The sequence below is a fragment of the Meles meles genome, chromosome 10 (genome assembly GCF_922984935.1).
Source record: "Meles meles chromosome 10, mMelMel3.1 paternal haplotype, whole genome shotgun sequence".
NCBI lineage: Eukaryota > Metazoa > Chordata > Mammalia > Carnivora > Mustelidae > Meles > Meles meles.
Genome location: NC_060075.1, coordinates 79,780,207 through 79,807,628, shown reverse-complemented (window position 1 = coordinate 79,807,628; position 27,422 = coordinate 79,780,207).

Below are 27,422 nucleotides of genomic sequence, written 5' to 3'. Positions count from 1 at the left end.
AAGTGAACTAATTTATATTCAATTATCCATTTCCAGGATCAATAGAATGTCGGAAAAAATCTGAAATTTGTTCACATAACGGTGACAATTTTTTAAACATGTAAACTAATTTTGTAACTGTCTATATTTTTGTGGATAAATACCTTGAAGATGAACACATTTTGTAACAACTGCTCACAAAAAATAAAGATAAGTGATGTTTACACAGGTTTGGAGAGGAGACAGAAACAGGACTTTTTCTGAAGTTTGAATCAGTCATATTCATTTCAACTAGAAATCTGGATGGCTTTTTTCAAGGAGTGGAAAAGCAAAACCTAATGTAAACTTGATATCTTTATTGATATTTATATTGGCACTTGTTTCTAATACATAAAGATGGCATATAAATGGCATTGCTTAGGTTCTTCTAAGCATTTTTACATAAAGTAGAATAAATTAGACCTAATGCAATTCAAGACAAAAATGTATTTAATGAACCACACTGGAGAAAAAAGTTCTAAACATTAATAAAAAGTGTTTTTCTTTTGTCATTGTTTCAAGAATTAAAACTTTGGAGGATTTCCTTAGCAAACATGATCCATAATGTTTGAAATTAGAATAAAAATTATCAAGAAATGAGCTCGAGTATTATCTCTCCACTCCATTAAATATACCCCTTTTCTCATCTTAATAGAATAGTTAATGTCAACATACATTTCTACTCTCATTAGATTTTTTTAGAACTGTTTTTCAAAAATCTTTGGATTTTGGTGAAAACAAAAACCATAAGCTAAAATGGAAATGGACAAAAATGCATTATTATTTTGGACATGTAGTGCCTTGCTTCCTCACTGTTTTGAAATCTTCCAAACCACATAACTAATATGGTCAGATTTTAAGTTTCTTGGGATGACTCCTTTGTAACAAGATCCTTTATGAGATATGAGTTAACTATCCTCCTAGTCACATTACTTGATTGATTTTTAATAAGCTGCACTATTATTTTTATCAAGAAATGTTGGTCAATCAAATATATTTTTTAAAGTGCAGCACTTTTTTTTTTTTAATATACTAATAATATTTATTTTTTTTTTCAGCGTAACAGTATTCATTCTTTTTGCACAACACCCAGTGCTCCATGCGAAACGTGCCCTCCCCATCACCCACCACCTGTTCCCCCAACCTCCCACCCCTGACCCTTCAAAACCCTCAGGTTGTTTTTCAGAGTCCATAGTCTCTTATGGTTCGCCTCCCCTCCCCAATGTCCATAGCCCGCTCCCCCTCTCCCAATCCCACCTCCCCCCAGCAACCTCCAGTTTGTTTTGTGAGATTAAGAGTCATTTATGGTTTGTCTCCCTCCCAATCCCATCTTGTTTCATTTATTCTTCTCCTATCCCCCTACCCCCCCATGTTGCTTCTCCATGTCCTCATATCAGGGAGATCATATGATAGTTGTCTTTCTCCGATTGACTTATTTCACTAAGCATGATACGCTCTAGTTCCATCCACGTCGTCGCAAATGGCAAGATTTCATTTCTTTTGATGGCTGCATAGTATTCCATTGTGTATATATACCACATCTTCTTGATCCATTCATCTGTTGATGGACATCTAGGTTCTTTCCATAGTCTGGCTATTGTAGACATTGCTGCTATAAACATTCGGGTACACGTGCCCCTTCGGATCACTATGTTTGTATCTTTAGGGTAAATACCCAGTAGTGCAATTGCTGGGTCATAGGGTAGTTCTATTTTCAACATTTTGAGGAACCTCCATGCTGTTTTCCAGAGTGGTTGCACCAGCTTGCATTCCCACCAACAGTGGAGGAGGGTTCCCCTTTCTCCACATCCTCTCCAGCATCTGTCATTTCCTGACTTGTTAATTTTAGCCATTCTGACTGGTGTGAGGTGATATCTCATTGTGGTTTTGATTTGTATTTCCCTGATGCCGAGTGACGTGGAGCACTTTTTCATGTGTCTGTTGGCCATCTGGATGTCTTCTTTGCAGAAATGTCTGTTCATGTCCTCTGCCCATTTCTTGATTGGATTGTTTGTTCTTTGGGTGTTGAGTTTGCTAAGTTCCTTATAGATTTTGGATACTAGCCCTTTATCTGATATGTCGTTTGCAAATATCTTCTCCCATTCTGTCAGCTGTCTTTTGGTTTTGTTAACTGTTTCCTTTGCTGTGCAAAAGCTTTTGATCTTGATGAAATCCCAATAGTTCATTTTCGCCCTTGCTTCCCTTGCCTTTGCCGTTGTTCCTAGGAAGATGTTGCTGCGGCTGAGGTCGAAGAGGTTGCTGCCTGCGTTCTCCTCAAGGATTTTGATGGATTCCTTTCTCACATTGAGGTCCTTCATCCATTTGGAGTCTATTTTCGTGTGTGGTGTAAGGAAGTGGTCCAATTTCATTTTTCTGCATGTGGCTGTCCAATTTTCCCAGCACCATTTATTGAAGAGGCTGTCTTTTTTCCATTGGACATTCTTTCCTGCTTTGTCGAAGATTAGTTGACCATAGAGTTGAGGGTCGATTTCTGGGCTCTCTATTCTGTTCCACTGGTCTATGTGTCTGTTTTTGTGCCAGTACCATGCTGTCTTGATGATGACAGCTTTGTAATAGAGCTTGAAGTCCGGAATTGTGATGCCACCAACTTTGACTTTGTTCTTCAATATTCCTTTGGCTATTCGAGGTCTTTTCTGGTTCCATATAAATTTTAGGATTATTTGTTCCACTTCTTTGAAAAAAATGGATGGTATTTTGATAGGGATTGCATTAAATGTGTAGATTGCTTTAGGTAGCATAGACATTTTCACAATATTTATTCTTCCAATCCAGGAGCATGGAACATTTTTCCATTTTTTTGTGTCTTCCTCAATTTCTTTCATGAGTACTTTATAATTTTCTGTGTATAGATTCTTAGTCTCTTTGGTTAGGTTTATTCCTAGGTATCTTATATTTTTGGGTACAATTGTGAATGGGATTGACTCCTTAATTTCTCTTTCTTCAGTCTTGTTGTTGGTGTACAGAAATGCAACTGATTTCTGTGCATTGATTTTATATCCTGACACTTTACTGAATTCCTGTACAAGTTCTAGCCGTTTTGGAGTGGAGTCTTTTGGGTTTTCCACATATAGTATCATATCATCTGCGAAGAGGGATAGTTTGACTTCTTCTTTACCAATTTGGATTTATGAATATATCTGACTGCATTCTTTTTTTTTTTTTAATTTGTTTATTTACAGCATAACAGTGTTCATTGTTTTGGCATCACACCCAGTGCTCCATGCAGTACGTGCCCTCCCTATTACCCACCACCTTGTTCCTCAACCTCCCACCCCCCCCGCCCCTTCAAAACCCTCTGGTTGTTTTTCAGAGTCCATAGTCTCTCATGGTTCATCTACCCTTCCAGTTTCCCTCAACTCCCTCTCCTCTGACTGCATTATTCTTTAGAATTACTCAGTATTTTCCTAATTCAATTTTTCAGTGGAGTAACTTACTGCTTTTTAGCATTTATTGTTAATGATCAAGTCCTTTGAAAAATCGTAGAAAAAGCATAAACAATACCTATGGTCTCACTTAGTGTAATTAAGCTTTTCAAACTGTTACATTTAATAGCACCTTAGTATTTATCATATATTTGCCACCACTACCTAAAAATTTAATTTTTCTTAGGAAAGAAGATGCTGAACTATTACAATATTTTACTGAAAAATATCACATTATCAATTGTAAAATTCATTATGCTTTGGTGTACTATTAAGAAAGAAAAAGATGTTGCTGAGTAAACCGTAATGGAAGTCTATAACATCAACGTTAGAGTGCAGTCATATTCCAAAGATAGCAAAAGAGAAAAAAATATATAAATCCTGGCTTTGATGAAATATAGTAATGATCAAAGTAACAGTAACTCCTTAAATACTGTGGCAAAGATTGGATAACTTCTTCCTGGGTTACATCTCCTGGTCTTCATTACGATTACTCATGGTCATGTGACTGAGCGGCTGCCTGCAGAAGCAGTGTTATATTTAGGGGCCAAGCTTCAAAGACTTTGCCCATGCAGCCATCCATGTTTTTCCCTTTTTGCCTGCCAGGCAAGACTGAAAGTCATGTGTGGAAGATTATCAAACTGGAGCTCAGAATGACAGACAGCATGAAAGAGAATATCCTCTCTCTCCACCAAAACAGGAAGACCAGGACTGGATTTGTGCTTGAGAGTTAACACAATTCCTACCAGGCTGAACCACCGGGTATGTGGGTCCATTTGTTAAAACAGCTATTATACTAATATTGCAATTATTCCACTTACTTATGTCCTAAGGCCTTAAAACAACTTAACACAATACTACTTTATCTGGAAATGCAAGATTCAAAGTTCAGAGTCTGAAAACAGGAAATCATTCAACTTCCCTCAAAGTGTTAATAAATAGTGGAATTGTAGAAATTTCAACAAATACCTTAATCATTGCCTATCACATGCAAAATAATGCACTAGATGTTGTAAGAGACAACTATGCCCAGGAAAATGGAAAGTCCAATTGCAATAAATGTGGCCTCCTTATAAGTGTGCCTTATAAGTGTGCCTAAAATGATTTAAAAAACAATGGCAGTTAACAAAAAAATTTTGCCAGTTACAGCAAAAGAGAGTATCTCATAAAGTGTTACATGAATAATTAGAAATGCTTATTGAAGCCCATAATTTTAGGGAGGGAGGGAAGAAAAGAAAAGGGGAGGGACTGAGTTTTCCATTTGACCCTTTGGAGACACAGACTTCACATTATCAAATGTTTAACACTTACACATTAAAAATGTGCTTTCACTTTGCTTACCCAAAATGACATGTTCACGAAACCTCTTTTGTGGAATGCAATACCAATATCATGCAGGACACTTAGGCTATATTGACCACTTTGCTACTGTAGAGAAAAATAATAAAATCTCTTTTAAATAATAGGGACAGCATTTAAAATCCATTACAACGGCCTTCTTCTCATTATGACACAGATAGGATAGGCCTACTCAAACAACTTAGTAGTCGATTTGGGACAGTTTAAAATGCAAGCATGGCCCTCCTAAGGTTCTGTCACCATAGGGACCTGTGAAATTGTGACTAGGAAGAAAGGAATCATCAGTGAATCTGTGGAGTTCTTAACACTGAAACTATGAACACTGCAGAAAGAAACTGAGAAATTCCTGCAATTAATACTTTAAAAAAACCCTGATGTGAGGGGCACCTGTACGGCTCAGTCAATTAAGCATCTGCCTTCAGCTCGGGTCATGATCTCAGGATCCTGGAATGGAGACCCAAGTCGAGCCCCATGTCGCACTCCTTGCTCAGGAGGGAGTCTGCTTCTCCCTCTCCCTCTGTCCCTCCTCCCTGCTCATGCTTTCTCCCCCCACCCCCCAAATAAATAAAAACCTTTAAAAAAATCTGATGTAGCTATGTAATATGTGGATTGTATCACTCAGTGTATTCTGAGTTATGGTAAATTGACAAACAATGCCTAAATTTCAAAGTCTCAAAACAACATTGATCTCTGGTTCATACCATGCCTTCCTCCCCCATGACTGTTGGGAGATTCATTTCTGGATCATCACTGTCCTCCCCAACAGAAAAAAAAGAAAAAAAGGAAAAAGAAAAAAACTTTCTGGAGAATATGACAAAATGAGCATAGCAAAGCAAGCTCTTAAAGCTTCACTTGAAAGTCATACACATCATTTTAATTAATATTTCATCAGCTGGAGCCAGTTACAGATCCCTACCCAACAACAGGGTACAAACACCCTAGTGATTGTCTGAAAGGCAGAGAGACAGAAGTATTTATTTTACAGCATTAATAACTACCACATGGACCAAGCAGGTCACATAATGGGATGAATGGATGCAAAAGCAGGCTACAACCAAGAAGGTTCTAGACAAGAATAGGGGCAGAGATATTTCCTTTACCTTAAATTTCTAGGGTTTTCACCAGTTTCTTCTTGTTGAGAATGAAGGTATTAGAGTGATAGCAAAAATCCAATGGCTAGGGCTATATATGAATGATAATACAAAATACATATAGACATAGAAACACAGACACACACACATACTATACATATAAAGGGCATGGTTTCAGCTCCTTCCAAAATTAGAATAATTGAATAATACATGAACAATCTCTGTTATGATTTTGTGTGAATTCCATTTACAAAGAGTAAAATACATTAGTGTCAAATGATTGCAAATTATATTCAAATACTGATTATACTGTGAGGCATAAGAACATTAATTTTGGAGTAAGTCTGCCTAAGGTCAAACTTCGGTTCCATTATTTATTAGCTATATGATCCAAAAAGCTGCTTAATCTCCCTGCCATTAAGAACTGCAGCGATACCCACCTCATAACATCGTCCTGAGAGTTAAATGAACTAAAGTACATCAAGTACTTAGCATTAGTAACTGCCATGTTGTAAAAATGTGATGATTCCAACAAGACCAACAAAAGTAACAAATGTCTGGAACACAGTGTTACCTCTCAACACCACAACTTTAGTCATCTGCAATTATACCTTGTTGAATATGGCCTTTATTTTCCAGAAAGAAGCAAAGCAGAGAGAGTTCAACGTTGCTAAAAAGCCAGGGGAAACTCTATCTCATTTGTTGAAGCTCTTTTGAAGCACTGCCTACTGGAGCCTAACGGTGCTTACTTCTCTTCTAAATGGCATGTCTTTCCTTAACAGCCCTTTCCTCTGTTTGAATAAAGTTCCCCATACTCATTTGCAAATTCAGCAATCACACTAAGACTGGTCCATGTGGACATTTTTTTCCTATAGCACCCATGTTTTTCCAGAATGTATCCCATTCTTCATGGTGTCTAGGCTGACTGGTTAACAGTTTGGTTTTCATAAATCATCCTTTTCTCAGATGTGGCTTCTTTTCTTTTACTCTTACTGGTATACCTCCACATTCCAAAGTGGGGGGAAACACATAAAGTCTTATGATATAATAAGAGAGACTGAAATAGCTGCAGACTGATCTCTGACATTCATGCATTCTGGACAAGCAAAAGCATCAGTGACTCACATTATTATCACAGTGTTAAAAAAATAATAGGGCATTTTCCCATCCCTGTCAGGTACTCAGACTGAATTCCATTTGTTTCTGGGCTCTGAAGAAAGCAAGAGTTAAATGTACATATTGGTAACCAGAAACTCCTTTATCTCCTGCTGTTTCCTGCCACATCCTCTTAATCTTCAACACTTGTTGGCTCCCTACAAGTTTGAACTTCTTTATTTTAGAAGGAGAGGCACTCTGCCCATCAGTCTTCCCCTGTAACCTTTATTGATTGGCACCTCCACCCCTAGCTGCTTCTCAACTTCCTTCTCAAATCTCCAGCGCTCCCTGCCCTCTCTCTCATGCTCTTATCAGATGACCCTGTCTTGCACTTCTCTGGGAATATTTCATCTTGCCCACTGAGCTCATATTTAGATGAGAAAAGTGATTTTCAGACTATAATCTGGCACACACCTACCTGTTGCTACCATTTATTACTAGCATTCACCTCAAATTAGCATAACACTTTCATATATTTCATTTTCATTCTGTAGGGAAAACTAGAAATTCAGCCATTTCTGTGTCAGAAAACAACCCCATGTAGTGATCACATGTTCTTCAGAAGACAAAATACCTTGAGGTGAAAGAGGAAAAGAATCCAAGTAATCTGCCCATAAACCCGATTCTCTGAAAACACACAAATACACACACATCATATTAAAGCATCATCTTTACAGACGATTTAGGAATAAAGACAAATTACATAAAAATTATCTCGTGCTGTACTTTATGTCTTTAGATTTTCTTCCAGAAATGCCAAATAGGAAGGCCCTTTGAATGAAGTGTCTGTATGGGAAATATTCCAATTTAATTTAGTGTACTTTCTATAATCTCTGAAGTCAAGCAGTTGTACCTAAAAATTACAGTAAAATTACATGACTGGGCTGATAGTAGTGATTTGAGAAACTGCAAATTAGATTTACTGTGCCTCAATATACCTTTTAGTAAAATTTTGTTTAAAAGATATTTTTGATCCTCTGTTTCAATGTTTAAATTAAATTCATTAGCAGCTGTCAAGCCCCAAGGAAAAATGTCAACACTAATCAAGACAACATCTGAAGGTGTCAGCTTTCCTTCATTTATCTCCTGTCCCCAGAAGGTATAGAGCCATCAAGGGAAAAACTCCAGGTAATGACTACTTTTGTCATTTGTTAAATGTGATTAGAATGCAGTTGCACAGGCATGAACGTTGTTTCAAGCTGCCAGTGACACCTGTCTTTATTTTTTTAAGAAATAAAATAATAAATATTACAAGCCTTAGTTTTATTGTTGGTCTGTACATGACAGCTCACGTAGTTGTTTCCTCACGCAGGTGATACTGTAATTATTGGATTCATTGCAGTTGTCACACTTGGCACATTCCATTGTTACCAGTAACTTCTCTGCAGTCTTTCTCACTTCCAGACTGGGGCATTTAAGTAATCAATAATTTTTATTCCTCTTTCTGCAGCTTATAAAGAAAAAAACTGTGAAGGTGATAAATACTTTTGTATGTAAATTTGCTCATCTATAAGAATGAAAGTTTTGCTCAAATTTGAAGCTTTATTAAAGAAAAGTTGGAATGTTGAAACTGGAGTGGTACCTTTAAGAATGGAGAATTTAGAAGCTTTTTCTTTTTTTTTTTTTTTAGAGATTTTATTTATTTTTTGACAGAGAGAGAGAGAGAGATCACAAGTAGGCAGAGAGGCAGGCAGAGAGGAGGGGGAAGCAGGCTCCCTGCTGAGCAGAAAGTCCTATGTGGGACTCGATCCCAGGACCCTGAGATCATGACCTGAGCCGAAGGCAGCGGCTTAACCCACTGAGCCACCCAGGCGCCCCAGGAATTTTTTCTTTTGAATTATTCAGGTTACCAGAATGCCAAGGTGGCGTCTTAAAATGAGGTTATATTTACTTTGAACAGGTAAGATTCTTTCAACAGATAAGAAAAGTAAAGTAACCAAAAGCAAAGAAATAATTTTACGTACAATTACCTAGATTCATCTTTTTTTGAAGAATAACTGTTTCATATGTATATGTGTATGTGTATATGGACATATGTATGTATATAATTAAATGAAATTAGCAATAATGGAAAAACTGAGAGAAAGCTCAGAGTAAGAGGCAATTAATATTCATTTACATTTTTCCCTGTAAAATAATGTATTTGAGTTTCAGAGCAAGAAGGAATACCTGAGATCCTTTTGTTTATTATCCTCATCTTACACATGATTATACTCAGTCCTAAAATGTTAAAGCATCAAATTCATCAACTAATTTTAAAAGAACCTACAATATCCCACATAGTCCAGTATTATTCCCAATCAACATTATTACAATTTTTATATCTATTATCATTACTTTTAGTAGAAGTAGGTAATACTTATTGAGTATTTGCTATATGCTGGACCATTTGCTGGGCTCTTTCTGGGGATCAGATTCTGAGATAATGTCTATTATTATTCTCATGCTCAGATTAGGAAACAGAGGCTCAGAGTTATTAAGTAATTTGCCCAAAATCATTTGAATAATAAATGACACAGTATTCTTACAAGTTTAGAAATTGCTTTCCCATGGTTTCTAATTTTATTCTTACAGCAATCCTATTACACATACAGAACTGGAATTACCACAGCAAACTACAAATAAGGAAGCCAAGTTTCTGAGAAGCTAACTTTCTTATCTAAGGTCGTAAGTCTAGTAAGTAGCAAATACAAGAGTTGAGCCAAAGGATCCAGCATTGCTCTTTGTATTATATCATATCATGCTGTTTTGGGTATGCTAGATGTTATGAGATAAAAATAGATTAAGTCATGTTCTTCTTGTTAATTTGCTAATGTTATCACATAGAACTAAATTAAATTTTAGATTTCCATTATGTGCTAATTTTTTTCAAGCTAGCGTAAGAAGCAATTAAAAGTAAATACTCGTTCAAAATAAAGACAAAGTAGAAGTGAAGCAGTTAAATCATCTATAAAGTGAAAACACAGATAAAATGAGCCTGGATGGCTCAGTCGGTTAAGGTTTTGCCTTCAGCTCAGGTCATGATGCCATGGTCCTGGAACAGAGTCCTGCAATAGGCTCCCTGCTTAGCAGGAAATCTGCTTCACCCTCTGCCTTTCCCTCATGCTAGTGATTGATCTTGTTCTCTCTCTCTCTCTCTCTCTCTCTCTCAAATAAATAAATAAATAATTTTAAAAAAATAAAATAAGAAAATATAGGTAAAAAAAATGTTTCAATGAATCAAAGCTGCTGCTGCTGCTTCTTTTCCTTCTTTCCCATTGCCCTCCTCCTCTTCCTTCATCTTCTCCTTTATCTCAAGAGATGTATTTCCTTCAATTCTGTTGATGAAACAAGTAATTCCTGCCATACGAAATGCAGCTAGACTCTCAATAAAATGTTGATTTCTCTAGTTATGCAAAAAAAATGACAGCAATTGGCTCAATGTGGCTTATTATGTTCTTAAATAACACTCACAAGAAATTATAGAACAGCTCCGAATAAAATTTAGTATGATATTATTTTCTCTTAAAATATTAAGACCTTGTTTTAAATGCTAAAACTAAGGCCCAGAAAAATTAATTGTCTTAGCTCAAACTGTAGAAGAAGAATAGCAGAACTGAGGTTAGTACTTTATTCGGATCAGTGTTTTTTGAATGGCATTGTGTTCCATTTCCAGGTAAAGGTGGCCACACAGACAATATTTGTTGTTGGGAAGTCTTACAAATCAAAAGGATAATACCACTGAGCATTTCTTAATTGGTTGTTCATAATTATGTTTTCTTTAGATTTGCAAGATAAATTTTTGTTTTCAATGGAATATCTTTAAGAACAAAACAACAAAATGTAAAATTTGTTTACGAGTATGTTTCCCCTTCCTAAAGATCAGTATACTGTATGTTCAGTATAATACATATCAACATCCAAACAGGTCTTTTTCTTTCTTTTTGGATGGCATTGGCAAAATTATCTTAAAATTTATATGGAAATTCAGAGGGCTGAGAGTAGCCAAAATGAATTTGAAAAAGAAAAAATAAAGTTGGAATGGACTTATACTATCAGATTTCAAAACTTACTATGAAAACATAAAAATCAAAATAGTGAATTCTTGAGACCTTACAAGGTGCTTGGTACATAACAGTTACTCCCTGGATATTTGCCAAATATGTAAATAAATAAAAACAAATGAATGTCTGTGATTAAATTCTAGTTAACCAAATCCAAACATGACTGGTTTATTCCTGATTACTAGATTATGACTGAAACTCTATAGGAATCTATATAATTGTCTAATATTTCTCTTAATTGTACTTTAGAATCAAGGTGTAGTAAGACAATATACAGATATTCTCTCTCTGTGACACATTTCTTTCTCTAAAATAAAATATGGTTTACACTTAAAAAAATGGACTATTGGCCTAATGATAGGCATATAGACCAATAAAATGGAATTGACAGTTCTGAAGACAACTAAATTTTTAGAAATTGGTAGAAGAGATATTTCACCAAAGAAGACACATTAACGACTAATAAGCAACAAAAAGTGCACAGCATCATTAGTCATTACCAAAGTGAAAATTAAAACCACTAAAACTAACCTGAATGGCTATAATTTAAAGCCAGACATTGACAAGCATTGGTGAAGATGTAGTAAGGTAGAACCGATTAGGAGAAACAGTTTAGTAGTTCCTTCACAGTTAAATATAAGCTTAAATATATGACCTATGTTAACCGATATATTCCACTTCTGGGAATATACCAAGAAAATTCAGATGTACTCTAAGAATGCAGATAGGAAAAGGATTGACTGCAAAAAGGCTTGAAGGAATTTTTGGTGTGATGATATGTTCTAAAATTGGATGCAGTGATGCACAATTCCATAAATTAAAAATTATGAAATTGTCACTTTCAAGGGATACATTTTATGGTATGTAAATTATACCCAAATAAATTTGCCAAATGCCGGTTTAATTTTTAATTACAATGACCTAAAAGAAAGAATATTATGCAAATAAGAATTGCATTTATTTCAAAGCAGATAATTTATATCAGATGATTTGGGGGGAAAGGAGAAACAAAATGGTGTTTTTATGGTGGAATAGTGGGAAGGGGATCTTATTAGATGATGGAACTGAGATTATAATGAATTGCAAAATGCTTTTCTATCCGTCCCCACTTCCACCTTCCCCTCCTTTTTCTGCTGCCATCTTTCACACATTCTTGTTATGCAAGAAGCCAAGTGCAGGTCAAGGGATGTCACGTTATATTTTCAAATAAAGGCGCCCAACAGATTTGAACTTGTTCCTGACAAATAAGTCAATCAAGATGAGAACATTATTTGAGCATATGTGTATCAGCATTATTTAAAGAAAAAAAACCACTGTTATGCCATACTGAAGATGAGTATTTTTTAAAACTTACCAACATATAAAGGTTTATGCCTATTTGACATTTGTTATTACTCAATGACACAGAATACCTGATATACATGTTATTAACTCTATAAATTACATAAAAGATGACTTTGCAACCTTAGATGCAACCTAAACCCTGAAATATGTATCACATTCCATAGAAAAAAACAGAAATTAATAACTAATTTGCCTCTAAATATTCTTAATAAAATTCCTTCAAGTTTCATTGTTAAAAACCAGAGAAGAGGGGCGCCTGGGTGGCTCAGTGGGCTCAGGTCATGATCTCAGGGTCCTGGGATCGAGCCCCGCATCGGGCTCTCTGCTCAGCAGGGAGCCTGCTTCCTCCTCTCTCTCTGCCTGCCTCTCTGCCTACCTATGATCTCTCTCTCTCTGTCAAATTAAAAAAAAAAAAAAACCAGAGAAGAGTTTACAAAGATAAAATTAATGAGATAAAAATAGAAATAATAATAAAATTAAAAAGCTTGTTCTTCAAAAGCACCAGTAAGACAGATGCAGATAATCCTCTTTGAGGTCTCATGAAGGCAAAAGAGAGCCAAAATGTATACAGAATAAAAAATATCCTGAATATAGACCAAGACGAGTGTTTAAAAAGTTAGAGCACTACATGCTACTAAGATAAGGGACGTGAAACACAGGGAAACATATGACTTCGTAGCTGAGTAGAAATGGCCACAATTGTCCCAAGAGGAAGGAGAGGAAGTAAAACAAACTTCAATTTAGCAATTACCAAAGAAGAAATGGGGAATCAGTCAAAGCACTATTATTTAAAAAAAAAAAAGGCATACCTGTTTAAAAAACAAAAAACCAGACAATTCCAATGTTATTAAAACTTTCCGAGGCCTAGAAAACATTCTTAATTTTATTTCATAACATCAGCATGATTTCAAGGTGGTTATAGATCAAGTTAAGGAATATATATGTGAAAATCTAAGATGTTTGTTCACCAGTATAAAGTTGTGAAGCAACAAAAATATTTTCCCATCAAAGAAAGTGTTAAAGACAGAGAAAACTTATCAAATCCATTCTGAAACAAAGGCTGTCCATCAATGACTTAACTTGTATTTGGAGTTTACAATGAAAGGAAATGCTGCATAACAATGGGATAAAATATGGTTAGAAAAAATTAAGATAAAAATCAGTGGCATTCTAAACACTCTTAAATACCCTTTCTCTAGGCCTCAGGAACTGTGGTACTGAAAGCTACTAAAAAATCAGGAATATTTCTTTCTAACCATCCTGTTTGTTTGTCTTTACTCAGTTCAGATCAAACATGAGTAGGCAAAAGTGTCTCTGAACTACCCTGGTTTTTTTTTTGGAAATATTTCTTCCTTTAATCACCCAGAATCTACTTTAACCTCATCTTCCCTCTCAAATCTAGAACTCATATACTACCGGTCAATTAAACATGGAAGGAAAATACTGTCACGAAATACTTGGCTATTTATCCAAAGCTATTTGCATTTTAATCTTTTGTATCTTGAACATCTCTTTAATGGTGTGGAATGAACAGGGATGTCTATTGCTACAACAATATTTTCAAATGCCAGGAAACCAGTAGGAGAGATCACTTGAGGGAAACTTTTCATTTTTTCTTTAAAAAAAAAAAAAACAAAAAACCTCCAAATTACACTCCCCAATTAAGGTGAGACTTGTAGTTACAATTTCTTTAGTCCTTTTTATGTGATTTAGTCTTTGGTATATTAAAGAATAGGAGGGAAGGCAATAAAAATGAAGATTGATTTTAGTCCCCTCTCCCCCCCTTCCACCCACTTCTCTAAGGGGGAGAAACCAGGTAAACCTGTTTAGGAATGTAGAGGCCTTTTCTCATCAAAGATCAGAGAAAAGCTAAAGCCTTAAATCTGCAGAGTAACATTGTCCTTGTGGTAGGCCTTGGGAAGGCAAACAGAAGGTACTGGCTCTGCACTGGAGAAATTTTAAAGGCTAGTGAAGGAGATATACATTGAGCAGAAGTGGTAGGTGTTTCCATAGAAGCACATGCCCAAAATGCCACAGAAGGACAAAACAAGGGTGCTTAGGGCCATGTTGTGAGGTGCAGAAAGGGAAGGTTTTCTGTGGCAAATACAACTGAATGGAGCTGAACCGAAGGAGGGGAACACTTGAGCCAGCAGAGAGCATGCATTACGACATGGACAGAGTCCAAAGAGGAAGTCCAATAGCATCTGCCTGTTTACAGGCTGGGTCTGCCTTCTTGTACTTTGCTTTGTATTGCTTGATGTTAAATACATAGAATACTTCCTTTTAAAGAATGTGGTTCTGCACTGTGTGGTTTTAATCCATTAGTATAAAATTCAGGCCAGGGTAGAGGTAACGTGTGCACGGGTGTCTGTTCACATAAAGATGCCTTCTGCTTTAGAGAGTATGTGCTTCTAAAAGGATTTGGAAATAGTCCAATCCTTTTTTTTGCTGACTCTGTTGTCTGCATAGCGAATTAGGAAAGACAGTGTTGGTCCTGCTAGATTTTATCTTAATCTTCACATGGATCCTTTTATTACTTAACGTTCTTCGGGAATGGGCCAGAAAGGGATGCCAGAGTGTGTGTTTTTCTTCTTCTTCTTTTTTTTTCGACTGCTCACATGTACGATACACTTACAAACAGCAGGTTTTAATCTACCGCTTTGAAAGACTGGCTTTAAAAATAAACTGTGCTTTTAAATTAGCTATACTACTTGTAAGAAGGACCTAATGTGTATGTGTGTGTGTGCATGTGTGTGCATGTGTGGGTGTTTAATCTCCAAACCACTATAGGTGAGATCTCAAAAGCCTCGTTTATTACTTAGTCTTGATAGATTTCTGACATAATGAAAGTGATTTTCCCTAACAGAGAGCTAGTAGGTAGAGGTGGTATATAACAGCTTACTGTACATAAAACATGAACCTAATTTGCAGGTGGAGAGCTGCAAGAGAGTTCTACAGGGCTGAAGTTTAGGTTTTTTGTTTTATAGTGTTTTTTTAAAAAAGAGCATATATTTATTTATTTGTCAGAGAGAGCAGAAGCATGGAGAGCAGCAGGCAGAACAGGCAGGGCGGGCAGAGGGAGAAGTAGCCTTCTTGCTGAGCAAGGAGCCCGATGTGGGACTTGATTCCAGGACCCTGGGATAATGACCCGAGCCGAAGGCAGATGCCCAACCGACTGAGGCACCCAGGCGTCCCTAAAGTTTAGGTTTTTAAATACTAGTAAAATATGATACTCTATTCCAGGGATTTTAAAGAAAGCTGCAGTCACAAACGCCAGTCAATAAATCACTGCAGCTGGAAACGGAGCCACCAAATTTCAAGTAGACTTCTGATGATTTTCATAAGCAATTTACCTATGTAGAATGATGATAATATACTGAAATTTTCCTACAATTACAGGTAAATGTTTGCACCTGGGTGTCTTTTTTCCCCCCAGATGGGTGGTATATTCTAAAAATTTTCCTGATTTTAAAATGTCTGCCTATATCTAAAGGATAGATTATGGTCTTTAGTAACATAATGAGTTCTTTAGGGTTACTTCATATAATCTCTTCTTTTCCCTTTTGTACTCTGCATACTTAACACTCACATGCTAATATTAGCACTAATGCCTTAGGCCTAAATAGCAATAATTACTGGATGACATACTGGCTTCTATTTAAGTTGACAACTCAATAACTTGACATATGCATTACATCTCTATTACACTGGAATCTAAATGGCACTTTATAAAGCATTCCTTTTATATTTAGTTCACTGACTGATCAGACTGGAGCTTGTGCTCATCATGTGTCTATTAAAGACTAGTGAATGTGTCATTATTTCTAAGACCTTGCCAGTGGTAGATAATGGAATCATGGAAAGCTGTATTTACAGAGAAATGTTGGGGTTTTGATAATACGTGTTTCTTAGACAAGTTAAGAGTCAGAGAAAGTTTTACAATTTTTTATTCTATGTATACAATTCTATACTTAAATTTAGCATAGGATATTAGGTATATCTTATGTAAGTCCACTTTGTTCTTTTCAAAGATGTTCAATAAACAAATCCACTTCAGAAAATACTTTTTTTTTTCAAGATTTCACTTAAATTCAAGTTAGTAAACATATAGTGTAGTATTAGTTTTAGGAGTAGAATTTAGTGATTCATCACTTGCATATAATATGCAGTGCTCATTACAAGTGCCCTCCTTAATGCCCATCACCAATTTACCCCACCCTCACACCCACCTCCCCTTCAGACACCCTCAATTTGTTCCATATAGTCAAAACAAGACAATACTTTTTATATTTTAGGCATTTTGTTATGGCAGTGTTTCAATTAGCATAATGTAGAGCATAATAATTATAAAATACCTATTCTTATTATTGAAAGCTCACACAGTCTAGAATATTTCAATCCATTCTAAAATGTAATAGAGTTTAAAATATGAACATTCTTTCTCTTCTCCTTTCCTTTCCTGTCTTATCTTCTCTTTTCTCCTCCAAAAGACATAAGACAGGTTTAGTAATGAAGACAGGCATAGGGTTTACATGGAGTGAGACAATCAGCATGGGCAAAAGGGGGCCATTAATGGCAGCCCCAAGGTTTATGTATCAGAGCCACGTGGTGAGAATAGCCTGGCAGTCTTGAGAGATTAGCCACACATAAGGGATTTAACAAATATGTGAATATATTAAGGATGATGGGATCCACATTTCTCAGTGACAAAGAATGAAGGTATAAACATGAAAAGATTTGGGCATTGGTTTACTACCTTAATCATGAACACACCTAGTGTTCACTGGACTTCTCAACTTCCACACACCATTCTCCACAGAAAGGAAGAGATGGTTAAAAAATAACTGAATACAGGGTGGGCCAGAAAAAGTATAATATGATCTAGAAACATCATGCTCTGACAGTAAAGAAGGACTCAAAAAAAGCTGGAATATAGCAGAAGGATTCAGAAGTCAGTATGAAGGGCTTCCCACTGGCTAAATAGAAGACTAGATTGTCTTATTTAGATAATGATACTAACAGGTGATAGCTTACTGAATAAAAGAGGAATTGATGAATGAACACTGACATAAATAAGTAAACTAATAAATAAATGGAAAGGAATACAAGTAAAATTAATGGAAAATCATAATTTGACACCATCCTAGCCAAAATTCATAGAAGCAATAAACATCGATAACTGCTAAAACTAGTGGTGACAGTGGGTTAAAGAATTAGTTTACATAGATTCATTACCTCCACACAAAATTCCTATTAACTACAAAGGAAAAAGAGTGGAAAAACTTGACTACCATGATTTGTTCTAATTTTATGAACAAATACAAGAACTGGAACAACAACAACAAAAATCTTCTGTTAACATGATAGGAAACAAACAAAAAATCCCCAAAAACGCAGTATCATTTCTGTGATATTTCTCCCAAGAAAATGTATAACAGGACTTTCTTCATGAGAAAACATTAGATAAACCCAAATTAAGAAATATTCTACAAAATAAAAGCCCTGCTTAAAGTATATAAAGGTCATAAAATCAGAAAAAGATTGAGGAAGGTTCTTGAATGAAGCGGGATAGAAAGATAGGACAGTTGGGTACATTATGATCCTGGAGTGGATGCTTTTATTATAAAGAACACATTTGAAGTGAAACTTTAAAAGGTTCTGTGGATGAATATTCTTTGCATTATTCTTGCTACTTTTTAGTAAGCTTGAGTTATTTCAAAATAAAACCAGTTTTAAAAAGGAAAAAGCATATTCTATATTTCTAAATGCTTTAAAAATAACTTTATTGAAGTAACATCAATAAAAAAGCTGCACATAGCCACTCTGGAAAACAGCTCGGAGGTTCCTCAAAAAGTTGAAAATAGAGCCATCCTACGACCCAGCAATCACACTACTGGGTATTTACCCTAAAGATACAAATGTAGTGATCTGAAGGGGCACGTGCATCCAAATGTTTATAGCAGCAATGTCCACAATAGCCTACTATGGAAAGAACCTAGATGTCCATCAACAGATGAATGGATAAAGAAGATGGGGTGTGTGTGTGTATATATATATATATATAGAATACATAAGGAATACTATGCAGCTATCAAAATTTGAAATCTTGTCATTTGCAACAACATAGATGGAACCAGTAGGTATACATTAAGTAAAATAAGTCAATCAGAGAAAGACAATTATCAATGAACTCTCTGATATGAGAAATTTGAGAAAGAAGACAGAGGATCACAGGGGAAGAGGAATAGGGAATGAAACAAGACGAAACCAGAGAGGGAGACAAACCGTAAGAGACTCTCAATCTCAGGAAGCAAACTGAGGGTTGCTGGAGGGGAGGGTGGTGGGAGGGATGGGGCTTCTGGGTGATGGACACTGGGGAGGGCATGTGCTATGGTAAGTGCTGTGAACTGTCTAAGACTGATGAATCACAGACCTGTACCCCTGAAACAAATAATACATTATATGTTAATTTAAAATGTTAAAAAAACCTGCACATATTTAATGTATACAATTCGATGAGTTTGGACATATATATATATATATATATATATATATATATATATATATATACACAGACCCATGAAAACAGTATCACAACAAAGGTAGTAAAAGTATTCATTACCTCCACCACTTCCTGGCCCCACTTTGTGTGTGTGTGTGTGTGTGTGTGTGTGTTAAGAACACTTAACATGAGACCTATCCATTTATCACATTTTTTAAAGTGAATATTACAGTATTCTTAAATATAAATACTCCTTTCCGAGAAACATTTTTTATTTTTTTTAACCTGTTTCATTTGTGTGACACGCAGTTTAGATTTGTCTGATTCTCAGCATGTGCCCGCGCAGAAACTTTCCATGACACAGTAATAGAGATATAAGATCAGCAACCTTGGGAGGAGTGCTTTTGAACTTCCCTTTTATTTCCTTTGACCTGGACACCTGCATCCGGGATGGTATCTCCCTAAGTTCGTCATGACAGTGCAATAGGAAATGGCAATCTTATCAAACTTCCTGGAAATCCTTCTTTCCCAGGGAAAACAAGGATTAAGCAAAGATTCCCTTCACAGTGCTTCACTGTGTCCTCTAAAAGTGAATTTGTTAACAGATACCCCGAAGAAATGGTAGTTTTGTGGCAGAAAACCACATTATATCCATATTTATTAACCGCCCTTCAAACAGAGTAGCAATTTCCCTAGGGATTGCGTCCTTGCAAACAATATAATATAATGTCCAACGCTTCACGTAAGACATGTCATTAACTGCACAACTATCTATCATGTGGTCTGCCTCATTGTGTTCAATTTCTTTTTTTTTTTTCTGTCGATGCCAAATGAACACAGAGTTTCCCAGCAGCAAATAAATGCAATACCACAAAGGATGAGTACAGAAGGCAGTTCATGTACTTCATAGGAAGGAAAAAGGAAACAGGATGAGGTCAAGGAGAAAAACAGGGCTGGAGGACACAGAGGGGCGAAATGTTACAAGAGGACTGAGGGGCATCTGGAAGTGTCTATGAATCAATCACCAAAGCAGACCATGTACCATATTTGTCTGGTCTGATAGTCTGAAATTGACCAATAAAGCAGCCAAAAAACAGTTTAAAAATTATCACAATGTATCCAAATGACAGATGTCAAAAGATCGTCCATTTTTTCTGAAAGCTGTGTGGGAATATCATTTCATCATTTTAAATTTATATTAATTCCACATCTATCTAGTTGAGTGTCTGCTATTTCCTGTTAGAGATAACAAAGGGTATACAAGGATAAATGTGGTATATCTGACATTAGAAAGCTGAAAATCTGTGAGGTGGCATTATTCTAGTATAGAGAAGAATATGATATATTCCTTTGGTTTGTGGCTTTTGTTCTTTGGACTCAAGGGTTTCCAAGGGGATAATACAGAAAATCATTGCATGACTTGTTCAAACCTATACATGTTTGCCAGTAAAGTTGAAACTAAAAAAGATCCTGAAAGGATAACAGGTAAGTTTGGGTAGGGACTACAGAGAATTCCCATCTTAGAATCAAAAATGTCTTTTTTCGGGAGCCTGGGTGGCTCAGCCATTGAGCATCTGCCTTTGGCTCAGGTCATGGCCACAGGGTCCTGGGATCAAGCCCCACATCAGGTTCCCTGCTCAGCGGGAAGCCTGCTCCTCCCTCTCCCACTCCCCCTACTTGTGTTCCCTTTCTCATTCTCTCTCTCTGTCAAATAAATAAATAAAATCTTAAAAAAATTTTTTTTTTCTTAATGCCTTTTTCTATCGTAGGCTGTGAAGAATTACCAAGGGTCCAGCATCAAGAATAAGGGAGCCCCTGAGAAGTCCAAAAGCAATGGTGGAATCACAGTTTATAAGGAGAGAAACTGTACCTTGAGAAGAATGTGCACAGAATCAAGGAGAAAACACAAGTGACCTACTTCAATATTTGCCTAAGGCCAGCCTTGATAGTACACCTGTCACACTAAAACTTGCAGAGCTAAGGAAAATACAGGACTCTTTACATTGCCCTCACATCACTTGCTCACACAGTCCCATCAGTGCCTTTAGGAGCTTCTGCTGTTGATGCCAGTAGTTTCTTTCCCTCTCTCTGTGTGTGCACTTCCTTGTGTGCGTTATTTGCTATATACCACACAATGTAAATAGGTATTTGGATTTCAGGTTTTTTTAGAGCACTTGCTCAGCACAAAGGAAAGGGAGAAGAAAGCTGTTATACATTTTCTGCCAAATGCTTCCCTGCTCAAAATTCAGATTCACCTTGAAAAAGACCTGCTTGCAAAAAATACAGGAATTTCCAGTGTTAGGATTCACAAGGTCTGTGTCTGAATCGAAAAAGAACAACCTAGAGCAGGAAGTATATGGAAATATATTTTTTCTTGATATCTGCAGTGATTTTTTTATGGCTTGCTCTGGGCATTTGGTTTATTAAATGTAAGTCTTAAAAGTAAAGATAATTTTTGGACAAAATGAACCATGGATGGAAATGTAATGAAAAGAAAATTAAATAAGTCAAGTGCCAAAAAAAAATAGCAAACCCAACAGAGGTTGTTTGTAAAAATTGTAACTGTAATATCCTGAATTTGATCATAACTTAGAATCTACACAATCCTCCTTTTGAGTGAGCTAGGGCAAATTTAACTATAGGAAATCACTGGGGAAAAAAAAAAGAAATTACTCATTAAAGGAGTACTCAGGTTAATGTTTCTTCCTTATCCTTGCTTTTCCCAAAATTCATACATTTCTAAACTGACTTGAAGCAGTTTACAAGTTATTAACAGTAATAGCCACCATTGTTGAGTGATAATCCTTCTGCCTGACATCATGTAAGGATTTTACTACATGTGAAATACTAGGATACATCTTCAAGCAACCTCCAATGCATATGTGTATCATCTGGGAGGAATAGCTTGTTCAACTACAGAAGAGTGTAAAACAGTTTGGGGGAGAGTTGTTCTAAAAAATAATTTTAAGGAATTTGAACAAATCGTTTCTATTTTAAGCAATGCTAATATTAACCACGTAATCAGAATTCTTTCCTTGATCAAAATTTTGGGCCAACTACAGGGTTTTAAGACCATACAGAAAAGTATTATAATCTTTTTCTATAAAGTGGATACAGAACACGGGATGATTTCCCTAGAAAATATCAGCCTCCATTGTATTTTCTATGTTGTGCTCAAAAGTTCCATACATTGTCATTTTATTTGAAAATGGCATCAATGTAAAATAAACATATATAGGGGGTGCCTGGGGGGGCTCAGTAATTAAGCGTCTGCCTTCAGCTCAGGTCATTATCCCAGGGTCCTGGGATGGAGCCCCTTATCGGGCTCCCTGTTCAGCGGGAAGCCTGATTCTCCCTCTTCCACTTCCTCTACTTGTGTTCCCTTTCTTCCTCTGTGTGTCTTGCTCTCAAATAAATAAATAAAATATCTTTTAAAATATAAATAAATAAATAAATAAATAAGTAAAATATATATAGGATTTTGGAATTTGGTTGTTTGGACAGCTCTTTAAATGTTCTGTGTTGTATATTTCATTAAATACACAGTTATGCACCTTTATACGATATAAATAAATATATAATGCTCTATGCCTAAACAATATTATATATATACAAAGTTTCCTTTAGAATATTAAATATATTATTCCATAGTCTAGCAGCTTCCAGTGCTGCTGCTGAGAAGTCAGAAGCCACACAATACCCAATTCTTTGTAGATGTGTCAATTTTTCCCTCTTTGGAGGTATATAGAAATAAATCTTTGTTCCCTGCTGCTCCAAAATTTTTCCATGATCTGCAGTGGTGGACATCTATTTTCATTTACTGTTCAGGATTTGATAAGGACATCCTTCAGCCATTGAAGTTTCCTTTTCTCCTTTTTTTTTTTTAAATTGAAGTATAGTCGACACACAATGTTACATTAGTTTCAGGTATACAATATAGTGATTTGACAAGCAGAAATACTATATGATCTGATAATTCCACTATTGGATATCTACCCCCCAAAAATGGATATTTTCTTCAAAGATTTATGTGATAATACTTTTTCTCTGTTCTTATCTGTTCTTTTCTTATCAAACTCCCATTACTTGGATGCTGGAATTTTTAGAATGTTCCTCTTAATTTCTTTTCCTAACTGAATACTCCTTTTAGACAGTACTCTTTTTTATTACACAGTCTTTTATACCTGTTGGGAAAGGCAATCTTGAGTATGCAGTCTTTCGACCTTCACTTGGTCATGTAAGAATGGGCACCGGGCCTGGAACACTCCCTTACCCAGAAATAAAAGGGCCTTCAGAGCCTATGGTGGGCTTACTGCCTTGTATGGGAAAATATTTCCCTGTTTCAGACTTAGTATGTATCCATCCCTTCTGCTTAAGCACATATGACCATGGCCCTCATAGACATCCCCAGTTTTCTGTATTTCTGACTCCATGGAGGAGAGGTTTAAGTACTTCTGCTGTAACACAAAGTGGGTTGTACATGGCTATGCCACCTGTCTCACCTGCATAGTAGAAAAGCTGGCCCTGGGGCACTGATGTTCTGTAAAGAGCTAAATGTTGCGTACTCCCTCTCTGTACCACTTGTACCTAGTGCGCATGGCATCTGTTCTTAGCGAACTGGAATCCTGCACTGGTCTCCTCCCTGCATGGCACTCATCTGCCAATTAAACTTGCCTAGACAGTTTGGCCCCTCAGTGAATGATGAGACAAAATCTTTTTTAAAATGATAGTGACTTAATTTTTGAAGGTTATTTTTTCCCTTTGTACTTTGATTCCTCTGTTCACTAAATTCCATATTGAAGAATTTTTTCTGTTCATCATTGGTTGTTTACTTATATTCAAGAGGAGGGGATTCAGCTGTTTCGAACATGTGGGTGTGGATGTCAACTATGGGTTTCACTAAAGAGTGACCTGGCTGGGCCATTTTCATTGGAAAATCCCTGTGTCAGGATCTTTATTGTTTTGCCTTTCAATGTAGTCAGTTCTGCAGACCCTTCAGTCTTCTGCCTGGAGCCAATGTTCTGAGAACTAAGGGAAGGAAGACAGCTGGGGGGGGCGGGGGGGGGCGGTTGTCTCAGCCTTTTATATAAATATACATACATTTAGTGAAAGCCTCACACTCTATTATACCTGGTATATACCAGTTCAATAGAAAATGCCTCTATTCTTTGTCAGGATCGAACTACAACTTGACTACTTATAGTAGGATAAAATGTTTGAGGAATTATATGCCTTATAATAGACTTTTAACCAATCTTTCCTCTGACTATGCCCTCTCTCTGACTCAGTTCCAGAAATCCTAGGAAGAGTAACTAACTTTGGGGGATTTTGCAGTTCAGATTGGGTTTCACCTCTTCTTGCTCACTGCTGCTTCAAGATTCAGCTTTCTAGAGTCTGTTATACCAGTTTTTGAAAATAAAATAATTCTGTCTTATGCTCATTCTATCCTTCTGGATTTATACCTTTATGTCATGTTAGAGGGATTTTATGAGAGAGCTAAATTAATTTGTATATTCAAATCAACACTACCTGATATTTTACAGCTATCCATTTTGTGGTAAACATTTCAGAGTCAAACTATATATTCTATCATATTTTTAATCCTTGAAGGTGTCAAAATCATAATAATATTGACAATACATTTACTAACAACTGAAAGACAATTTTTGGTTCATCTTTGGTTGGATGTTACTAGAAAATATCTCCATTCTATGACTTACATACTGTACGAGCAGCCCATACACGACATACTAAACTATGTAGAGGGAACTGCATAAATTAGGGCAGAATGATGAATCTATCTGAAAGTAGAGTAAGAATGCAGTAGGTATTGTACTAACTTGGATTCAGTCAAGAAAACAGAACCACTTGGAGGATTTGGAAAAGCAGAAAATATAACCTAGGAATTGGGGTTCAAAGAAATTTTAGAAGAACCAGGGGAGCAAAAGTTCAGTAATAGCAGCTGATAAGACAGCAAAGAAGACACTGAAGATCTCAGCTTGAAGCAAAAAAGTAGGTAGTTCTTAAAGTCTTATAGAAAAACTGTTTTAATTCTCAAGAAGATCTGAAAAGAACCCACTAATTCTTATTGTGCTGCAGTGAAGTAGGTGGTTCTCAAGTACATTCTGGGGATATTCTGTGAATGTGCAGCCACCTCCAGAGTATAACTCTCTAGCATCATTCTCTTCGGCCTTGCACCAGTGCTCCACTGATTGGTTAACTTCAGCTAAGGACCACAGAGGGAAACGGATTCTTACCTGAGGACAAAGGGAAACTTAAAAAGCATGTTAGAAACTGAGTCAGCAACAGACAATCCATAATAGATACAAAAAATTGTATCTATTCAATTGGGTCCTATGGTTATGGATTTATTTGGAATGGTATTGGTGGGAATACACAAAGACAGGATACACCTAGAGGGCAGTGATAGACTAAGTAAAGCTGAGTGAAGGTGAGATTATAAACATGTCCCTCATATATCAGATTCCACATAACACATAAAGTGTTCCCACTTTTAAATGTCAATTTTGATAGTATATCAAAATCAAACCATACCAAATCAAACCAACAAAAACCAATTTCTTATATGCTGCTCAATAAAAAACTGAACTCTGAAAAAAAAAAAAAAAAGAAAAAAAGAGGGGTGCTTGGGTGGCTCAGTGGGTTAAAGCCTCTGCTTTGGGCTCAGGTCATGATGCCAGGGTCCTGGGCTTGAGCCCCACATCAGGCTCTCTGCTCAGCAAGGAGCCTGCTTCCCCCTCTCTCTCTGCCTGCCTCTCTGTCTACTTGTGATCTCTGTCTGTCAAATAAATAAATAAAATCTTTAAAAAATAATAAAAGGAAAGAAAATAATTTCTCCTAGCAACATGAAATAAGCAGAAAGTCAAATTATCATTCAGAAAGAAAAAAAGGGGGGGCAGCCTTCTTACCTCTAAAATACGGCCTATCACTTATCACTAAGTCATGCCATCCACCTACTGACCAAGAACAATCTCATAGAATACCAATATCAGACAAAGTTACTCTGAGTCCATAATAAAGTAGGACAAAACAAAGCCATTTTATTACTGTGTCTAAGCTCAGACAAAAACGAGGTCATCGTGCCAATCACAAAATGCCAAATGAGTAACTAAAATGGTTAAATGAGCGACTTTTAGCTAAAATGAGTGACTATTCACTCTTTATCAATCATAGCTTCATTCTCATGCTAGTTTCTTCTTCCTACAAATAAAATATATTAAATTACCAATAATAAAATTGTCCCACTTTTCTTCCAACATCTAATTTATAGGACACCCTTGACAATGGTGCCTCCTTAAACCCTTGCCCCAATCACCCAAAAAGCCCCGAAATTTCTATAAAAGATTCTGATATCACCTAAGACACCTCATGATTACCCATTCTGAAGGTTAAATTTACATGTCAACTTGACTAGGTACCCAGTTGTTTGGCCAAACACCACTCTACAGATATTACTGTAAAGATATTTTTAAAAGATATTATTAATACTTACATCAGTAGACTTTGAACAAAACAGGTACCCTTTGTAATGTGTGTGAACTTTGTCTCATGATATTCTCCCTGTTGCAATGAGTGACAAACTCAATGTGTCTAATTATATAGCTGTGTTCCTGGTGGTCTTGCACTGATGGGTGTTGAGACTGTCCTGTCTTGCTTGAGTTCTCTCATGTAATCAAAACGAAGGGAAGGATATCCTGCACCCTGATTTAAGAGGATAAACTGGGAAATAAGTATTTTTTTTCTTTTTAGTTTTTAATTTACTCTTCTGTAAAAAGAGAATGCTGAATATTTAAAAACTATACACAGTTTGTATATTTTACACAAATAATTAAAACTCTTCAAACTTATTTAAAATATCAAATCAATTTAAATACATCTTTCTAAAGAAGGTTGTGTGTCAAATGTTGGTTAATTTCGCTCAACAAAATACGCATATGCCTCTTTATCTTGTCAAGCCTAAAGAAAATATTGCTAAGTATATAAACAGTTAAAACACACATGCAATGTTAAAAGTACCTTCCATAAAATTATAGGTTTCTTTCCAAGATCTGCACTTCTTCCTCTCAAAACATCAGCAATATTACAGGAATAGCACAGCTTACGGAATTCTGTTTAATGTACTTCCTATGCCTTAGACATCATTTTTCTTTCCTTTACTGGTACTTCCTGTACACAGAATTTGGGCAATTTGTAAATTTTCCACTTTTTCACAGCACATTTAAAGAAATAATTTATGAGGATCTTGAGTGTTAAGGCTTGTGACAAAAGTCAATCCTAATGGGAAACTGATGAGTTCATTTACAACCAGGAAACCATGAAGGAAACTCTGTGTTTCAAGAAATCCCATTTGAGTATATGTTAGTGACTAGTCTGGTGATTAAAACACCCTTTATGTAATTATCAGAAAAAAATAACAACATGCTTTTATATCTTCATGGCCCTCTGC